Source organism: Nannospalax galili, unplaced genomic scaffold, assembly GCF_000622305.1.
Source record: "Nannospalax galili isolate Female #2095 unplaced genomic scaffold, S.galili_v1.0 scaffold69, whole genome shotgun sequence".
In the NCBI taxonomy this organism is placed as follows: domain Eukaryota; kingdom Metazoa; phylum Chordata; class Mammalia; order Rodentia; family Spalacidae; genus Nannospalax; species Nannospalax galili.
In genome coordinates, this window is record NW_008360297.1 from 416,831 (window position 1) to 428,283 (window position 11,453).

At 39.5% G+C, this 11,453-nt stretch overlaps 1 protein-coding gene and 1 pseudogene across 2 annotated transcripts in view; one reads left to right on the forward strand and one right to left on the reverse strand.

The window, feature by feature from the left end:
• Nucleotides 1–11,453, forward strand: part of Kcns3 (potassium voltage-gated channel modifier subfamily S member 3) — a 61,270-nt gene that overhangs the window by 38,991 nt on the left and 10,826 nt on the right. The window lies entirely within an intron of this gene.
• Nucleotides 5,073–5,861, reverse strand: LOC103726579 (annotated as a pseudogene).

The following is an 11,453-nucleotide window of genomic DNA, read 5'->3' on the forward strand; positions in this document are numbered from 1 at the left end:
CTGTGTAGAAGATTTTTAGTTTAATGAGGTCCCACTTGTTGATTGATAACCTTCGTTCCTGAGCAACTGCTATCTGATTTAGAAAATCCTTTCCTTCACCTACATCTTATAAGTTACTGCCAATATTTTCTTCTAATAGTTTCAGGGTTTCCAGTTTCACATTGAGGTCTTTGATCCATTTGGAGTTGACTTTTGTGAAAGGTGAAAGATAAGGATCTAGTTTCATTCTTCTACAGGCGGAGATCCAGTTTTGCCAGCACCATTTGTTGAAGATGCTGTCTTTCCTCCAAAGGTGTTCTTGGCACCTTTGTCAAATATCAGTGGCTGAAATTGCATGTACTCAGGTTTGGATCTTCAATGATGTTCCATTCATTTGTGCATCTATTTTTGTGCCAGTGCCATGCTGTTTTTAAGACTGTAGCTCTGTAATATAGTTTAAGATCTGGTATAGTAAATCCCCCTAGCATTGCTCTTTGTGCTCAGGATTGCTTTGGCTATCTGGGGTCTTTTGTGCTTCCATATGAATTTAAGGATTTTTTTTTTTCTAATTCTGTGAAGTATGACATGGGGATTTTGATTGGGATTGCATTGAATCTATATATTGCTTTTGGTAGGATGGTCATTTTCACAATATTAATTCTTCCAATACACACACACACACACACACACACACACACACACACACACATTTGCCGCTATTGTAAATAGGAGCATTTCCTTGTAACTTTCTCCAATTGCTTTGAATTGGTATATAGGAAGGCTACTGATTTTTGTAGATTTATTTTATAACCTGCCTCTATACAGAAAGTGTTGATCAGTTCTAGGACTTTTCTGGTGGAATTTTTGGAATCTCTTAGGTATAGTATCACATCATCTGCAAAAAGTGATAGTTTGACCTCTTTCTTTTCAATTAGTAGTCCTTTAATTTCCTTCTCCTGTCTTATTGCTCTAGTGAGAGTTTCAAGCACTATGTTGAAAAGGAGTGGAGATAGTGGACATCCTTTTCTGGTTCCTGATTTTAATGGGAATGCTTCCAGTTTTTCTCCATTTAGAATGATGTTGGCTGTGGATTTGTTATATATGGCTTTAATTATGTTGAGGTATGTTTCCTCCAGTCTAATTCTCCTTAGGACTTTGAACATAAATCCATGCTGAATTTTGTCAAAAGCCTTTTCTGCATCTATTGAGCAGACAATGTGGTTTTTGTCTTTGAGTCCCTTTATATGATTAATGACATTTATTGACTTGTGTATATTGAAGCATCCCTTCATCTCTGGGATAAAGCCTACTTGATCATGGTGAATGATCTTTTTGATGTGTGTCTGTATGCAGTTTGCAAGTATTTTCTTGAGAATTTTCACATGTTCATTAAGGATATGGGTCTTTCTTTTTTGGTTATGTTTTTACCCAGTTTGGGTATTAAAGTGATGCTGGCTTCATAGAAGGAATTTGGGAGTTCTCCCTCTGTTTTTATCTTTTTGAATAATTTAAGTAGTGTTGGTTGGAAGTCTTCTTTAAATGTCTGGTAGAATTCTGATGTAAATCCATCTGGGCCTGTGCTTTTTTTAGTTGGGAGGCTTTGTATTACTGTTTCAATTTTCTCATATGTTATGGGTTTGTTTAAACTGTTGATCTTTTCTTGGTTTAACTTCGTTGGCTCCCATGATTTTAGATATCATTCTATTTCTTTTTAGATTTTCAAATTTTGTAGCCTATAGGTTTTTAAAATATTCCCTTATAATGGTCTGGATCTTTTGGATGTCTGTTGTGATGGTTCCCCTTTCATCTCTGATTTTGTTGATTTGGATTTACTGTTTCTTTCTTTTGGTTAACTGGACTAAGGGTCTATCTTGTTTAGCTTTTCAAAGAACCAGACCTTAGATTCGTTGATTCTTTGTATTGTTTTCTTTGTTTCTATTTCATTAATTTCTGCTCTGAATTTTTTTTTTATTTCTTCTTGTCTGCTGGGTTTGGGTTTTATTTGTTGTTGCTTTTCAAGTGTCTTGAATTGCAATGTTAAGTCATTTATTTGTGTTCTTTCTGATTTTTTGATGTAGGCACTTAGAGCTATAAAACTTCCCTCTTAGGACTGCTTTTAATGTGTCCCAGAGGTTGTGTTGTATTGTATTGTCCTTTTCATTGAATTCCAGGAATTCTTTTACTTCTTTCTTAATTTCTCCTTTGACCCACTCATTGTTTGGGAGTGTGTTGTTCAGTTGCCACGAGTTTGTGTAGTGACTAGTGCTTTGTTCAGTGTTGATTTTGAGCTTTATTGCATTGTGATCTGATAGAGTACATGGGATTATTTCAATTTTTTTTTGTATTTTTTTAGGTTTGTTGTTTGGCCCAGTATGTGATCAGTTTTTGAAAAAGTTCCATGGGGTGCTGAGTAGAAAGCATATTCTTTGGTGCTTGGGTGGAATATTCAAAAGATGTCTGTTAGACCCATTTGATACATGATATCATTTAATTCAGATGTCTCTATGTTTATTCTTTGTCCAGTTGACCTATCTAATGGAGACAGTGGAGTATTGAAATCCCCTACTATTACTGAGTTGGGCTTAATCTGTGACTTAAAGTCCTGTAGTGTTGTTTTTATGAATTTGGGTACACCAGAGTTTGGTGTTTATATGTTAAAGACTGGAATATCTTCTTGGTTAACTGTTCCTTTGATCAGAATGAATTGACCGTCCTTATCTCTTGTGATTAGTTTTACTTTGAAGTCTATTTTGTCAGATATTAGAATTGCAACCCCTGTTGGTTTCTTAGTGCCACTTGCTTGGAATATTCTTTTCCATCCTTTCACCTTAAGGTAGTGCCTGTCCTTGAAGGTGAGATGGGTTTCTTGCAGACAGCAAAGAGATAGATTTTATTTCTTAATCCATTCACTTAGCCTATGTCTTTGGACTGGGGAGTTCAGTCCTTTGTTATTTGAAGTTAGTATTGAAAGATGTGTATCAGTTGCCATCATTTTGATTGCTCTTTGTGTTCCCTAGATTGTACCTTTATTTATTTTCTTTCGTTGTCCCTTGGATAGTTGTTTCTCTCTCAGCTCTCTGTATTGATTCAAGTATTCTTTGAAGGGCTGATTTGTATTCTTTCAGCTGTTCATATCATGGAAGATTTTTATTTCCCCGTCAACTATAATAGGCATTTTTGATGAGTAAAGTATTCTGGGCTGACATCTATTGTCATGTAGAACTGGAAATACCTTGGTCCAGGCTCTTCTGGCTTCCATAGTTTGCATTGATAAGTCAGCTGTAATTCTGATGGGCTTTCCTTTATATGTGACTTGTTTTTCTTTTGCTGCTTTCAGCATTCTCTCTTTGTTCTGTACATTTAATGTTTTTACTATGATATGTCGTGGGAAGTTTCTTTTCTGATCCTGTCTCTTTGGTGTTCTATGTGCTCCTGTAGTTGTATGGGGATGTCTTTCCTTAATTTTAGGAAATTCTCTCCTTCGATCCTGTTGAAGATACATTAACCTGAAATTCTTCTCCTTCTTCTATTCCTATGATCCATAGATTTGGTCTTTTCATGGTGTCCCACATCTGTTGCATATTCGATTCCTGTGGTTTTTAAATTTTCCATAATCTTTTCTTGAGTGGTCCAGTTCTTCCACTTTATTCTCCAGTGTTGATATTGTTTTCCATTTTATTCATTCTAGCGGTAAGGCTTTCCCCTATTGTTTCGAGTTGGCTTATTGAGTTTTTCACTTCCTTCTTCATTTCTGCCTGAGTTTTCTTCAGTGTTTCTCTTTTGTGAATTTATTCATAAGTTTATCCCTATCTTCTTTTAGTTCTTTAATTTGTTTGTTCATATGTTCTTTAAATTCACTGAATTCCTTGATCATGTTTATGATTGTTCTTTTAAATTCAGTGTCCTTGGTTATCTCTGGGGAGTTCTTCTTGTAGAACTCTTCTACAGGATTGGTGGAGTTTGGTGGGTACATAGTGTTTTGACTTTCCATTTTATTATTCTTTTGTTGTGATTTTGGCATGTGAATTTCTTTTGTTGTTTATGATTCTGATATGAGAAGTAAGTTGATGTATGCTTCTGTTTATATTATCTGGGTGCCTAGATCCTTTCTTTATTGGTTATGTAAAGCTGGTTGATATAGGTTTCATGTTGTCTCAGGTTTAATTTGGAGGGAACTGATGGCTTCATATTAGGTATTCAGGAGTACCCACAGAAGCTCAATTTAGGTTCCAGTCAGGTACACTCAGGCTTCCTTGACCATGTGGAAGCAGGATCTGGGTGTTCTCAGGCAGTCCCCTGCATTCTCAGGCCCTCTGTCAGAGAGAGGTCAGAGGGAAGCCAGAACTCGGCACTCCCTGGTGGTCTCCTGAGATCAGAGGCACTACGCTGCTGGAGGTTGGAACCCACCCTCTCAGGCTGTCTGCTAGGATCTCAGCCTTACTGTACCAAAGCTAGATCTGCCCTGGGGCCTTGGGAGGGGCCTCACGAATCCCAGGTAGGGGGATGCTATGGCACAATTGGGGGAATCCCACCACCATGTGGCGGCAGGATCAAGGGCTCTCAGGCAGTCCCCTGCATTCTCAGCCCTTCTGTCAGAGAGAGGCCAGAACTTGGCACTCTCTGAAGGTCTGCTGGGATCAGAGCCGCTACATGATGAAGGTTGGAACCCACCCTCCATCATCATTTCTATAGTTGAACAAAAACTAGACACAGGGTCCTAATGTGTGGGGGGAGTATCATTAAAATCCACCACTGCAACATTTAACTTTTTCATAATTGCTTGAAGATTCCATAGTATCGCCAAATCTTGCTAATTATGGAAGAAATATAAATTTAGAATTTCCTCTCATAATGATAGTGCCATCATTGACATTTTGTTTGTCCCTAATTAAATTCAATTCCAATTACTTGTTGAGTTTGAGGTAGCTGCATTGTGGTTATTTTGCTGAACAGTGATATGGTTCTAAGTGCCACGTGGAACATCAGATTAGATTTAAATGAGAAGGAAATAAAGTTCCCTGACATGCTTCCTCATTTGGCTACAAACTAAAAAGAAGGAAAAAAAAATCAACCATTCCTTTGCTGATTAAAAATTACAGTTCTTTTGTGAGCATGCTCATACTTCATGGAATCTGTTTCTTTGCATGGAAAATGGAGTCAAGAGAAAAGGACTCCAATTCTGCTACTACTTTCGGTTAACCTGAGTGAATGTGCACAAACTCGAGCTTGTGTGTATATACTTTCAGCATAACGCAAAGTGACAGGATGAACCAGGATTCATCCTTTGAATTTCTCCAGGAATAGTAACCAGGTGCTGTGCAGAGTACATGCAGGAAGTCTGATCCTTCCTGTATCTTCTGGTATCTTCTGGCAGGCCATATCCTCCTCAGTGCCACTGTCTAGCTCTGTACCCTGGCAGGCCTGAATAATGAAAAGTTTGAGTTTTCCAGTTGGAAATCTGCAATAATCTCCTTTGAATAAATTAATTTTTTTAGGACAACAGATCCATTTGTTCCAAAAATTATTCCTTTATCACCATGGCTTAGAAGTACACAAATAAAGCTTCTCCTCTTGCTGTGCTCATTAACAGCATTGTGCATCAGTTCCAAAATGTCTTCATTGTAGGATCACTGTTATTCCTGACTTCATATTTCAAGCTCTTAAATGATTCTCTGAGGTTGGCAGTATCTACATCTGTACCAGAATGAGGTACTTTTATGAAAGTTCTTATTAATTATTATGCATAAACCCATTTCAGGATAATCCATTTTGTAACCATTGTCCAAGGGTGTTCCAGAGCCTGTTGATTTGCTTCCACATATGAGCTTTGTTTCAAAATTTTTAATGGATTTTGAGTACATAGAAATTTTGTTGTTCTCCATGGACACTTTGAAAAACTAACTCATCCTTGGCATCCAAACCGGTTGAAAGCAGTGGCCTCCCCGGTCCTGGGGCTCCTGCTCCTCCTTATCCACTTCCCCACTGCTCCTGTTGCAGCAGCTTCCTTTCCCTTCTATAACTCCATGGCTGCAGCCAGGAGACTGGAAAAGGTCCAGGGAGTGGACGGGTGTTAAGTCTTAGAGATGAGTGACTCTGAATTGTCGGGCGAGGGGCAAGAGGGGAAGGTGGGCAGAGGCCCTGCTGTCTGCACTCTGCCCTCCTGTCTTAGGAGTGGGCTGAAGGCAGGGGTCCTGTAGGTGTTCCCTTTGGAGTGGCCATGCTGAGGCCAAACTTAGCTCAGAAGTACAGTAGACTAAGGGTCTGTGCCTGTGAGCAGGTCAGCAAGGCTCTCACCCTTGTACTAGTGCAAGGGGAACCTTTTAGGCTTCTGACCCTAAATGAAAGGAAAAGTCCTAAGATTTTTGCCTTTAGAGGTGGAGGAGGGGGTCCTGGTCCTGCAATGGGGATTGGAAACCTTCCCTGCTGGTTGGGGAACAGGGCTCTTTTGAAGCAGTCTCCATCAGATGAGAATGTGTCAGTACCCCTGCAGGAGGGCACCAAGCACCAGCTTCTGGACACACCACAGCCATGTTGGAAGGGCAGGGGTGGATTTTCTTTATTCTTATTTTTCAGTTTCATTTACTTTAAGTGTAATCACCAATTTTCTTTCTTGAGCTTAATTTGGCATTTTCCCCTTATCAACTTAACGTCTTTATTTTAATATAGGTGTGTAAATCCATATATTTTCTTCCAATCATTGTTTTAGTAGCACCCTGTAAGTTTAATAAAATTTAGTCTTCACAGCAAAGTGTTTTGTAATTTCCCTTGTAATTTCTCCTTTCATTCACTGGTAAATTAGGAGTGTTGTTCAGTTTCTTTGTTTAAAAAAGATTCCCAGGCTGAAGAAATTAAGAACACACTGGCTGCTCGTGTAGAGGACCTGGGTTTGATTCCCAGCACTCCCATGGAGGCTAACAACCATCTGTAACTCCAGTTCCAGGGGATCTGATGCCCTCTTCTGACCTCCCGGGGTATTGCACAGCACGGGTGCACTTACCTACATGCAGGCAATATGCACTTACACATTAAAAACAAAATTCCCCTGCCAAGGGTGGTCGCACATGCAAGCCTTTATTCCTACCACTCAGGAGGCAGAAGCAGGCAGATCTCCATGAGATCCAGACAGCTTGGTCTACACAGTGAGCTCCAGGTTAGCTGGGGCTACAAGGAGTCCCTGTCTCAAAAGTTAAAATGAAATAAAACACTCTTCCCCCACAATTCTCCAATTTTCTTTTGTTATTGATGTATAATTTCATTGTAATCACATTGTGATGTACAATTTTTTATTGTTTCAATAGTTTTTGTTATAATTTGAAAGTTGAGTGATTCCAAAGGACCATGTATGTGTTAGAGGCTGGGTCCTCAGGAGAAGTGATGAAATCTGCCCCCCCCCCCACTTCACTGTCTTTATTTTGTGGCTTCCTTGAAGTTGAACCTTATAATCTCACAATGCTGTGCTGTCTCTCCATAGGCTTAAGACAACAGGGCCAAGTGATGACGGACTGAAATGTTTGAAATAGTAAGCTAGGTAAACCTTTCCTCCTTTTAAGTTGATTACCTTAGGTAGTTTGTCACAGTGATAGACAGCTGGCTAGCATACTTTAAAATCTGTCCAGGATGCCTGATGACTTAGCCTTTTCTGTCTGTATTAGAGAATGGCCTGTGAGCATTTGAGAAGACTATGCTCTAGCTGGGTGGAGTGTTCTACAGTTGTCTGTTAGATCTTGTTGGTTTATGATTTTGAATCTTCATTATTTCCCTGTAGATCTTTGTATAATTGTTTCATTTGTTATTGAAGGTGGGATATTGAAATTCCAATGATTTTCCCTCTAGTTCTGCCAGATTTTTACATTGTATATTTTTTGGGCTCTATTGCTAGGTATATTTATAGTTCTTATGCCTTCTTTTGATGGGTTGACATTTTTATTGCTAAATATATCCTTTGACTCTGGTAGCAATTTTAATGTTAAATTTTATTTTGTGTGGTAGTCAGTGATAGCCATTCCAACTCTCTTTCAGTTATTATTTTCATTCTTTTATTATCAACTTATTTTTTTAAATTAAGTAATTATTTTCTACTATACCATTTAATTATTTCCACTGCTATGTTTTGAATTATTGGAATTTTCTTTCTTCTTTTCTTTCTTTTTTTTTTTTTTTTTTTTTTGGTATTTTTGAGACAGGGTCTCCCTGTAGCCCCAGCTGTCCTGGAACTCACTATGTAGACCAGGCTGGCTTTGAACTCACAGAGATCTGCCTGTTTATATTTTTTATAAAGAAGAATTTCCCTTATTAACTTCTGTATTACTTTTTGAGAGTATAATTAACATAGGAAGGCAGGATAAGTGTTTGATTTTTCTCTTTACTTTTTACAGAATAATGAGTTAGTACTTTAGCACTCCAAAGGTGACCAATGTATTGCTTTCTTTTAAAAAAATTATTACTATAGCTGGGTGTGGTGGCCCATGCCTTTAATCTCAACACTTGGGAGGCAGAGCAGGTGGAACTCTGTGAGATCAAGGCCAGCCTGGTCTACATAGGGTTCCAAGCCAGCTGGGGCTATAGGGAGACCCTTTCTAAAATGAAACAAAACAAAAACCCAAAATTATTACTATGGGGGCTGAGGAGATAATCAGTACAGTACTTGCTGTGCAAGCGTGAGAAACCAAGTTTGATTCACAGGATCCGTGTAAAGGAAACCATACATGGTGCTGTGTGCTTGTAATTATCAGTGCTGGGGAGAGGGAGAAGGGTGGATCTCTGGGTTTTGCTGCAGCATGAGTTCTAGGTACAAATGAGACTGGGTTATAAAAAGCAAGATGGGTGATACTTAGGAATGATAGTCAAGGTTGCTTTCTGACTTCCACACATATGTACACATGTAGCTGTATACACACAAATGCATGCACATATGTATACATAGAAGTTATGGCTGGGGCTGGAGAGACAGAACACTGGTTCTTGCAGAAGACCTGGGTTCGAATCCCAGCACCCACATGGCAGCTAACAACTGTCTGCAACTCCAGTTCCAGGGGATCTGACGGCCTCTTCTATCCTCTTGCAGGCACTGCACGACATGGGTGCACTTACCTACATTCAGGCAATACACACATGCAAATAAAATAAAAATATTAAATAAAATATTGGAAAAAAGAAATTATTGCTATGAACTTAAGTATTCTTTTATATATGATGTATTTCAGTCTATTAAAGATGGTTTTTTCTTTTCCCTTTGGGCACACATTTCTTATCTTTGGCAGGTAGAGGTCTCCTTCATTTTCCTGGAAACTTTTTGACTTGTTGCTTGTCTTTAACAGCTTCTTTGCTTTCTGGAGTAGCAGGGAACTCTAGGCTCATATGTGCATTTCTATCCCAGACCTGAAATTGACTGTTTATCCAAGGATCTCTGGCTTTATTTAGTGAGAAATTGTATTTGCTTTTTTTCAGTCTCACTAAATTAGGATACATCTGAGTTAGTGTCTCTAGATGGGCTCCCCAAGAAACAGACAGAGACCTATGCATGTGCAGGAAAATTGTTGGGTGTCCTTGAGATCAATACCCATGGAGAAATGAGGCAAGTAGGCTTGGGCATAGGGAAGTGTTGAATTGTGATAGGGTTTTAACAAAGATCTTGTCTGGCTGTTGCAGAGCTCTAGGGCTGGGTGGACCACCTTTATAAAACGATGCTGGATTATGACAGGTTTTTTATAGACAAGTCATTGACTATCTTCTGCCTGAGGGTGATTCCCAAATGGGGCTCATTTAACTCAGAGCCCTTAGTTGTTAGTATTCCCTGCAGTGTGAGAATGAGTACCTCAAGTCTAAGGGAGAGGTGAGTGGCCAGGCAGCTTCCACCACTGATCATTTATTTCCGGCTGTTTTTGGTGGATAGAGCTAGGAAAAAAGACTTTCCATTAGCAGAAAAGAAATCATATGTTTATGCTGTCATTTCCCATTCCAATTCAGGATTAGTGGGCTTTAATTTCTTTAGTTTCTATATATGTTTAGTTTATTCTGTATCCCAAAACTTGGGGTATTTAAGGACATTAACTTAACGCTTCATTTGTTTTTTCCTTTGTGTATAAAAGTTTAAAACTAAGTATATCAATATGAATCCTAAATATATTTTGTATCCTAGGATATACAGTCTTAAGGATGTACAGTCAGTTCATTGAAGTAAGTCATTGCTGTAGGGTTGTGGCCTGAATTCTCTGTGGGTCTCCTGTGTGATCAGACAAAGCATATAATATATTTTATGTGTATTTATTAACTTACCACCCGGACTCAGAGCCTGCCTTATCAGACTGCACCACGCCCATAATCCCCTAGCATTCGCTCACACCTTCAGGGCCAGCAATATCGCCCCGGGTCCACGGGAGTCAGTCCATTCTGTCTTTGAGTTGCTGCTCTGGCTGTGAGTTTCCTACATCACACACTCTACCCGTGGCTCCCAGCTTCCATCCCAAGATGGCTCCTGGCTTCCCGTCCTAGTTTCTGCTCTGTGTTAGGCTCCACCCATGGAGGAACCAGCCAATCGGGAGACACTCCACTCCTTTCCTCCGCTCTTACAGTCTTCCTGTCCATCTTCTGCTAAAGTCCCTGAGCCTTGGAGGGGGTGATAGATGTACTGCAATCTCTCTTGTATCAAATGGACGGAAATAGACACATTTAAACAAACATGAATGTAAATACAAATGCCTAGATGATATCCCAGTAGGTGTACTATACTCATTAAGCAATATACTTTTGATGGCTTCTCCTCTAGGGCCTGTAGCCTTTCTTGACAAAAGGCGTTGGCCTGGTCTACAGCACCAGATGTGCGTTCCACCCCTAGGAGCGGGCCTTATCCAATTAGAAATTTGTCAGTTGTAAATATGTGGTTGAGGCATTATTGCACTTGCAGGTATTGCTTGGCATGTCTGTAGTGTGCAGCATGTGGGGTCCATTGTTGAGTAGACTTATAGGGGATCCTTTCTTCCCCAGCCATCTGTATAGAGCCTTCTGGCAATATGAACTTTATCCATCCAGTGGCACAGAGTTTTTTTGGCTTAGTCTTGGTTCCATCTCTTCTTCTTCTCCTGCACTCACAACATGCAGTATCCTCAGCAACAAGGCCTTACTGACCTTTCTAGTGTACAACTGACATTAATGGCAATAGCCTTGGTGAATTGGTGGACCTCAAGGGTCTCTCTCTGACCAACAGCTCATAGGGGGGCAACCCACCCCTGGTACTGTTGATTTTCTTAACAGTTGTCTATAGCTGACCTTTGCTTCTTCAGGTATCTTTCAAATGGGTTTCATGTCTGTAAAACATTCAAAGGAACATTAACATTATATATTAAATCACTCATAGACAAGGTCTCATAAAGCATGGAAAGGTTTTGTCCATTCGTATTAACTGTTTTCGCCACAGATCCTTGTTAGGTACCATAGCATGGGTACAAGGCATTAATTTGGTTAGCTCTTTACCATTT